This window comes from Anomaloglossus baeobatrachus, chromosome 4, assembly GCF_048569485.1.
Source record: "Anomaloglossus baeobatrachus isolate aAnoBae1 chromosome 4, aAnoBae1.hap1, whole genome shotgun sequence".
Classification (NCBI taxonomy): Eukaryota; Metazoa; Chordata; class Amphibia; order Anura; family Aromobatidae; genus Anomaloglossus; species Anomaloglossus baeobatrachus.
In genome coordinates, this window is record NC_134356.1 from 309072203 (window position 1) to 309081664 (window position 9462).

Genomic DNA, 9462 nt, shown 5'->3' on the forward strand with positions numbered 1-9462 from the left:
CCCAGCTTCCCCATGCTCTGCTATACATCTTTCACCCAGCTTCCCCATGCTCTGCTATACATCTTTCACCCAGCTTCCCCATGCTCTGCTATACATCTTTCCCTCAGCAGCCAGCTTCCCCATGCTCTGCTATACATCTTTCCCTCAGCAGCCAGCTTCCCCATGCTCTGCTATACATCTTTCCCTCAGCAGCCAGCTTCCCCATGCTCTGCTATACATCTTTCCCTCAGCAGCCAGCTTCCCCATGCTCTGCTATACATCTTCTCTCAGCAGCCAGCTTCCCCATGCTCTGCTATACATCTTTCCCTCAGCAGCCAGCTTCCCCATGCTCTGCTATACATCTTTCCCTCAGCAGCCAGCTTCCCCATGCTCTGCTATACATCTTTCCCTCAGCAGCCAGCTTTCCCATGCTCTGCTATACATCTTTCCCTCAGCAGCCAGCTTCCCCATGCTCTGCTATACATCTTTCCCTCAGCAGCCAGCTTCCCCATGCTCTGCTATACATCTTTCCCTCAGCACCCAGCTTCCCCATGCTCTGCTATACATCTTTCCCTCAGCACCCAGCTTCCCCATGCTCTGCTATACATCTTTCCCTCAGCAGCCAGCTTCCCCATGCTCTGCTATACATCTTTCCCTCAGCACCCAGCTTCCCCATGCTCTGCTATACATCTTTCCCTCAGCAGCCAGCTTTCCCATGCTCTGCTATACATCTTTCACCCAGCTTCCCCATGCTCTGCTATACATCTTTCACCCAGCTTCCCCATGCTCTGCTATACATCTTTCCCTCAGCACACAAATCATAATACTGCATAATTGCTTGCAAAGAATATAATGGCCCTCCATAAAGTATAAAAGCTCCCTCAAGCTCTCCAGATTCTATAATGGCCCCCACATAACCTTCCATATGGTATAATGTGTCCCACATAACCCTTCATATATTAGAATGCACTCCCATAGTACTCCATGTATTATAATACACTTCCCCAAGTCCACCATGTATAAGGTAGCCCTCATAGTTCTCCTGTTATTATAATGCATCTCCCATAGTCCTCCATATATTATAATACACCCCAAAAGTCCTGCAGCCTCCATAGTCCTGCATGTATTATAATGCAGCCCCCATAGTCCTATATATATTATTATAATGCAGCACCCATAGTCCATTTATAAGGTATCCCCCATAGCTCTTCATATTGTATTATGCAGCCCCCAGAGTCCTCCATGTATTTAATGCAGCCCCCATAGTCCTATATGTATTATAATGCAACCCCATAGTCCTTCATATCGTATTATGCAGCCCCCGTGCCATTTAATGTCCTCCATGTATAATAATGCAGCTCCCATAGTCCTTCATAATGTAATATGTAGCTCACATACCGTGGTCATCGTGTACTCACTGATTAACAAAATAAATAAACAAGTACTCACCATTCCTCATTCCCCCGCTGCCCCGGACAGAGTGCCCTGCATGTCTCAGCACAGCAATGCGCAGTAGTGACATCACCACGCTCCGCTGAGATATCACGCAGGCACAGGGGGAGAATAATGGAGCGGACATGGGCCCGGTACCGCCGCTGACTCACGGGCCCCATAGCATATGCGTGGTCTGCTGCCGTTGGTGTTACACCACTGCTCTGTTGCTCTGCTAATGAGGGCTTTGACTAGCGAAGGCGTGTTAGTTCCCCTGACTAGTTGGCCCTCTTTCTATGTTAGTACACCCCTGTGGGCATGATAACATAATTTCTACTAGACGGTGTCATCACCAGCTCCTGGCAATCTCGCTCATGCGTGCAACTTTTTTCACTCATAATGAACCTTTAAAGCCAGGTGTATGCATCCCGGTTTCAGCAAAGCACACTGCGCATGATGGGAAGAACAGGTTCTGCACTTCTGATAATGTGCAGTGCACCTCTCTTCCCCTGGCTTCAGAGTGCATTGTGAGTGAACAAAGTTGCGCATGCGTGAGATTTCCACTTGCTGATGGTGACGCAGGCTCGAGGCAATCATGTTATCACGCCCTCAGGGGCGAACTAACATAGAAATAAGGCCGAATAGTCTGGGAATCTAATGCTCCATAGACTATTCAAGGCCCTAATTAGCATAGGAACAGGAGAGTTTATGAATCCTTTTTTTTTAATGATTGGTTAAACTGAATAAATTATACAGGGCTCATAAGGCCATGTGCGCACTAGAAAATGACTTTTTCATAAGGAAAAACCAGACCCTGTGAAAGAATCCCGCACCAAACCGCAACGAAATCCGCATGCGGTTTTGGTGCGGATTTGCCGCAAGTTGGTCCCTGCAGCTTTTTACCAATAATTAATAGCAAAACCGTAGGGAGCTGCAGAAAAGAAGTGACATGCACATTAATTCCGTAGCGGAAATTCCACGGGTAAATTCGCAGGGACAAAAAAACGCAGTGTGCACACAGCTTTTTTTAATCCCCATAGATTTTGCTGGAGAAGGACTGCAGAAATATTCTAAACATGTTCTGCAGCGAAATCCGCTGGTAAATCCGCAGCGTGCGCACATAGCCTTAGGCGGGGAATTTATTTCTATGGATGTGAATGCTGCTGGGTTGGAGGGCATAGGGGACCTGACATGCAAGTGGATTATTAGCGTTATCGGACCTGACAGGTTTTCTTTCCGTTCTGTTCATACATTAAAACTTCATGCATGTATGTGCACCATTTATTCCAAAATATTGGCTGCACCAGTTTTAAAAATGGCTGATGGGGTGATCTGCAGACTGGAGCTCTACGTGCATGATAGTTATATGCAATATTGCCTGTGATTTTCTGCTGTTTAGGTGACGATATCTCCATTAAATATTCAATGGTCATTGTCAAAAACATTACGCTACTCAGATTTCTAATGTGGCCACTATGAAAACAATAAAATACTTTAAAAAAAATATTTGCTTTAATTGTGTAGAAATTGCTCTAAAGTTATGGCCACTAGCTGTCTTCTGAGCAACTTGAATTTTGTGACATTGTCGAGACTGATCCATATATGCGTATATATACCGTGCGGAGCTGCCGCCCCACCACCGTGCGGAGCTGCCGCCCCACCACCGTGCGGAGCTGCCGCCCCACCACCGTGCGGAGCTGCCGCCCCACCACCGTGCGGAGCTGCCGCCCCACCACCGTGCGGAGCTGCCGCCCCACCACCGTGCGGAGCTGCCGCCCCACCACCGTGCGGAGCTGCCGCCCCACCTACACCCCACCTACTGTCTCCTCCCCAAAATCCTTTAGGATGTAAGCCCGCAAGGGCAGGGCCCTCTTCCCTCTGTACCAGTCTGTCTATTGTAACTTGTATATGTATTCTGTATGTAACCCCCTCATGTACAGCACCATGGAATCAATGGTGCTCTATAAATGAACAATAATAATAATAATAATAATATAGTTACAGGCAAGCAGAAAGGATTACAAGAATTGGAGGTTCTTACATAGGTTACATCCCCCTTGCAGCAGAAAGTTCAGCATACAGTAGTGATCTGCTGCAGAAAGCTCAGCATACAGTAATGAGCTGCTGCAGAAAGCTCGGCATACAGTAGTGATCTGCTGCAGAAAGCTCGGCATACAGTAGTGATCTGCTGCAGAAAGCTCGGCATACAGAAGTGAGCTGCTGCAGAAAGCTCAGTATACAGAAGTGAGCTGCTGCAGAAAGCTCATCATACAGTAGTGAGCTGGTGCAGAAAGCTCAGTATACAGCAGTGAGCTGCTGCAGAAAGCTCGGCATACAGTAGTGAGCTGCTGCAGAAAGCTCGGCATACAGCAGTGAGCTGCTGCAGAAAGCTCAGTATACAGTAGTGAGCTGCTGCAGAAAGCTCATCATACAGTAGTGAGCTGGTGCAGAAAGCTCAGTATACAGCAGTGAGCTGCTGCAGAAAGCTCAGTATACAGTAGTGAGCTGCTGCAGAAAGCTCGGTATACAGTAGTGAGCTGCTGCAGAAAGCTCGGTATACAGTAGTGAGCTGCTGCAGAAAGCTCGGTATACAGTAGTGAGCTGCTGCAGAAAGCTCTGCATACAGTAGTGAGCTGCTGCAGAAAGCTCAGCATACAGTAGTGAGCTGCTGCAGAAAGCTCGGTATACAGTAGTGAGCTGCTGCAGAAAGCTCAATATACAGTGGTGAGCTGCTGCAGAAAGCTCGGTATACAGTAGTGGGCTGCTGCAGAAAGCTCGGCATACAGTAGTGAGCTGCTGCAGAAAGCTCAGTATACAGTAATGAGCTGCTGCAGAAAGCTCGGCATACAGTAGTGATCTGCTGCAGATAGCTCGGCATACAGTAGTGATCTGCTGCAGAAAGCTCGGCATACAGAAGTGAGCTGCTGCAGAAAGCTCAGTATACAGAAGTGAGCTGCTGCAGAAAGCTCATCATACAGTAGTGAGCTGGTGCAGAAAGCTCAGTATACAGCAGTGAGCTGCTGCAGAAAGCTCAGTATACAGTAGTGAGCTGCTGCAGAAAGCTCGGTATACAGTAGTGAGCTGCTGCAGAAAGCTCGGTATACAGTAGTGAGCTGCTGCAGAAAGCTCGGTATACAGTAGTGAGCTGCTGCAGAAAGCTCTGCATACAGTAGTGAGCTGCTGCAGAAAGCTCAGCATACAGTAGTGAGCTGCTGCAGAAAGCTCGGTATACAGTAGTGAGCTGCTGCAGAAAGCTCAATATACAGTGGTGAGCTGCTGCAGAAAGCTCGGTATACAGTAGTGGGCTGCTGCAGAAAGCTCGGCATACAGTAGTGAGCTGCTGCAGAAAGCTCAGTATACAGTAGTGAGCTGCTGCAGAAAGCTCGGCATACAGTAGTGAGCTGCTGCAGAAAGCTCAGTATACAGTAGTGAGCTGCTGCAGAAAGCTCGGCATACAGTAGTGAGCTGCTGCAGAAAGCTCAGTATACAGTAGTGAGCTGCTGCAGAAAGCTCGGCATACAGCAGTGAGCTGCTGCAGAAAGCTCAGTATACAGTAGTGAGCTGCTGCAGAAAGCTCGGCATACAGTAGTGAGCTGCTGCAGAAAGCTCGGCATACAGTAGTGAGCTGCTGCAGAAAGCTCGGTATACAGTAGTGAGCTGCTACAGAAAGCTCGGTATACAGTAGTGAGCTGCTGCAGAAAGCTCAGCATACAGTAGTGAGCTGCTGCAGAAAGCTCGGCATACAGTAGTGAGCTGCTGCAGAATGCTCGGCATACAGCAGTGAGCTGCTGCAGAAAGCTCAGTATACAGTAGTGAGCTGCTGCAGAAAGCTCAGTATACAGTAGTGAGCTGCTGCAGAAAGCTCGGCATACAGTAGTGAGCTGCTGCAGAAAGCTCAGTATACAGCAGTGAGCTGCTGCAGAAAGCTCGGCATACAGTAGTGAGCTGCTGCAGAAAGCTTGGCATACAGTAGTGAGCTGCTACAGAAAGCTCAGTATACAGTAGTAAGCTGCTGCAGAAAGCTCGGCATACAGCAGTGAGCTGCTGCAGAAAGCTCGGCATACAGTAGTGAGCTGCTGCAGAAAGCTCAATATACAGTAGTAAGCTGCTGCAGAAAGCTCGGCATACAGTAGTGAGCTGCTGCAGAAAGCTCGGCATACAGTAGTGAGCTGCTGCAGAAAGCTCGGCATACAGCAGTGAGCTGCTACAGAAAGCTCGGCATACAGTAGTGAGCTGCTGCAGAAAGCTCAGTATACAGTAGTGAGCTGCTGCAGAAAGCTCGGCATACAGTAGTGAGCTGCTGCAGAAAGCTCGGCATACAGTAGTGAGCTGCTGCAGAAAGCTCGGTATACAGTAGTGAGCTGCTGCAGAAAGCTCAGTATACAGTAGTGAGCTGCTGCAGAAAGCTCGGCATACAGTAGTGAGCTGCTGCAGAAAGCTCTGCATACAGTAGTGAGCTGCTGCAGAAAGCTCAGTATACAGTGGTGAGCTGCTGCAGAAAGCTCGGCATACAGTAGTGAGCTGCTGCAGAAAGCTCGGCATACAGTAGTGAGCTGCTGCAGAATGCTCGGCATACAGCAGTGAGCTGCTGCAGAAAGCTCAGTATACAGTAGTGAGCTGCTGCAGAAAGCTCGGCATACAGTAGTGAGCTGCTGCAGAAAGCTCGGCATACAGTAGTGAGCTGCTACAGAAAGCTCAGTATACAGTAGTAAGCTGCTGCAGAAAGCTCAGTATACAGTAGTGAGCTGCTGCAGAAAGCTCGGCATACAGCAGTGAGCTGCTGCAGAAAGCTCGGCATACAGTAGTGAGCTGCTGCAGAAAGCTCGGCATACAGTAGTGAGCTGCTGCAGAAAGCTCAGTATACAGTAGTGAGCTGCTGCAGAAAGCTCGGCATACAGTAGTGAGCTGCTGCAGAAAGCTCGGCATACAGTAGTGAGCTGCTGCAGAAAGCTCAGTATACAGTAGTGAGCTGCTGCAGAAAGCTCAGTATACAGTGGTGAGCTGCTGCAGAAAGCTCGGCATACAGTAGTGAGCTGCTGCAGAAAGCTCGGCATACAGTAGTGAGCTGCTGCAGAAAGCTCGGCATACAGTAGTGAGCTGCTGCAGAAAGCTCGGCATACAGCAGTGAGCTGCTGCAGAAAGCTCGGTACACAGTAGTGAGCTGCTGCATTTATTTTTATCGTGCTCGTATCTATTCTTAGGGAGTCTCTTATGATGTGATAACCTAGCAGGAAAGTAGGGATAACATCAGTCAGCACTTCTTTCTCCTTTGCTCTTGTCCCCTACACAATGGCTCACTTTCGACATTTTTTCACTTGTCCCTTTTTGTTTCTGTTTGTAGTATATTAACACTGCTATTCTCCCCTTCTCTCTTCATCCAGCCTTGTCTATCTCTTTCCTCACTTTACCTTCCTCCTTTTTTATAGCACATTAGCTGTTCAAATTCAAGCATTGCATTGTGAGAACTAAAAGAAAGGCAGAAAGGCATACAGGAGCATATACTGTTGATTAGTAATGATCCAGCACTAAAATGACCGAGTGCTCATTAGGCTATGTGCGCACGTGTGCGTATTGCATGCAGTTACGCTGCATTCTGCACCGCAGCGTAACTGCATGCGTCCTGCGTCCCCTGCACAGTCTATGGAGATTGTGCAGGGGCCGTGCGCACGTGGCATATTAGAACGCAGCGATTCGGCTACTGCCCGAATCGCTGCGTTCTAAGAAGTGACATGTCCCTTCTTCCGTGTGCTATGCATGCTGTCTATAGGGAGAGGCAGCATGCAGAGCGCACGTTCTCTGCCGGCACCATGCGCTTCAGAACGCAGCTTTTCAGCTGCGCTCTGAAGCGCACCTTTTAGGTGCAGTGCAGAGCGCACACGTGCGTACATAGCCTTACTCGAATCTCACAGGGCAGACACTCGGATGGGCTTCATTTGAGAAACAAGTGTAACAGAAGCCAATAGGGAAATCGAGCATTTTTCCAGGAGATCCCCGCACCCTGCTCTCTCCAGGAGGGCTGGGGAGTACCTAAAATCACTGAAATAGGTGGAAACATTGCTCTAATGGAATGATGGTTACTGCATGAGGAAGATGCCTAAGGCCTAAAACACACTTCCTCAAAAAAAAACATACGTGTCTCACAGTCCGTTTTTCGGGTCCGTGTTCCGTTTTTTAGGGGCGTTTCTCCGTTACGTATGGCATCCGTGTGATGGCATATGCGAGCCGTGTGTGCGTGTGGAATGTCCGTATTGACATAAAATACGTGCGTGTGCTGTCTGTGTGCTGTCCGTTTTTAAAGGCCCGCATTCTTACCCAATTAACGATTTTAATCATTCATCATGAGATCCTGGTGTTGTTGTTTGCTTTCAATTGACCTGATAGATTGGTAACAAGTGTTTTAGATTTTGTGATGAAAAACGGACACGGACGAAACGTGCTGAACACAGACATACTCCGTGTGCGGTCCGTGCAGGCACGGACCCATAGACTAAAGCGGGTCCGTGCCTGCGTGCTGCCGGCCAAAAACGGACATGTCGTCCGTGTAGAAAAGCGCACACACGTACTTACGACATGGACACACGTTCCGTGTGATTTTACGTGTGTGTGCCATCTACCATTGAATAACATGGGTCTCCGTGTCTCCGGTACGTGCAAATACGTACCACACACGTACAAAAAAACGGATGTGTGTTGCGGGTCTGATGTGTCTCTGACTCCCAGGTTGCTGCTTGGAACTAAGTAAATTAGGGGGTTACCCCCATTTTGATAACCAGCCAAGTTAAAGCAGATACATGGGGGGCTGATATAATCAGGCTATGTAGGTCCATGGTTATTTGGCCCTGTCCAGTCTAAGGCCTCCTTTACATGTCCGTGTCTCTGGTACGTGTTTGGTCCATTTCCTCGTGTACCGGAGACACGGGAACACATAGACCCATTAAAATCAATGGGTCTGCGCACACGTGCGTGTTTTGCAATGTATTATCAAATATATTACCACGAAGCTTCATTGGAGTGCACGATCCACAAATGCAGCTCCGGCGACTGTGAATAGTAGTAAAGTACAGTTATTCACAGGTGCCGGGTAGTGACTATAATGCTCATCAGAGCCGTTGGCTTAACTTTGTGCTCAGTGAGACCTGACGACTCTGATGAGAGTTGTTGTCTCTATCCAGCGCCTGTGAATAGCTGTACTTTACTGCTATTCAGTCGCCAGAGGTGTATTTGAGGATCGTGGACTGTAACTGAGTTTGTGGGAACATTTTTGATAATTAATTTGATGAACGATGGACAGTGTGGGGGGTGGGGGGGGTTATTCAAACTATTTTTTTCCTGTGTGTTTTGTTTTTTTTAACTTTATACTTACTGGGTTAGTAATAGGGGTGTCTGACAGACAGCTGTCCATTACTAAATCCTTTGATTGATGCCAACTGATATTAACAGCTGATATGAACCCCCGAAAATATTACTCTAATTTTCACTGCACCAGGGCAATCGGGAAAAGCTGGCCAAAGCACCATCTAATGGATGCGCCAATTCTGGGGCAGATGCAGGCTGGTATTTTTAGGCTGGTAATGGCCAAATCTCCACGGACCTTCCCAGCCTGATAATATCAGCCCCCAGCTTTTTCCTTTACCCTCACTGGTTATCAAAAATAGGGGGGAACCCCACACCATTTTTTAAATTTATTTATTAGGTTACTTATTAGGTTAAACAAGGCTAAAAACACCCTTTAGTGCTACATAAAAGGCACTAAAGGGTGTTTTTAGCCTTGTTTAACCTTATAAATAATTAAAAACAAAATCATTGGGTCCCCCCTATTTTTGATAAGGCAAAGTTAGCTGATATTATCAGGCTGGGAAGGTTCATGGTTATTTGACCATTCCCAGACTAAAAATATCAGCCCACAGCCATCCCAGTATTGGTGCATCACATTAGATGCACCAATTCTTGTGCTTCACTCTATCAAGTAACGAGGATGCCTGAGTACCCCGACGCTTGATTGAGTGTAGAGCAGTGGCGAGCATGCTTGCTCATCACTGTTGTTGCCTGCTG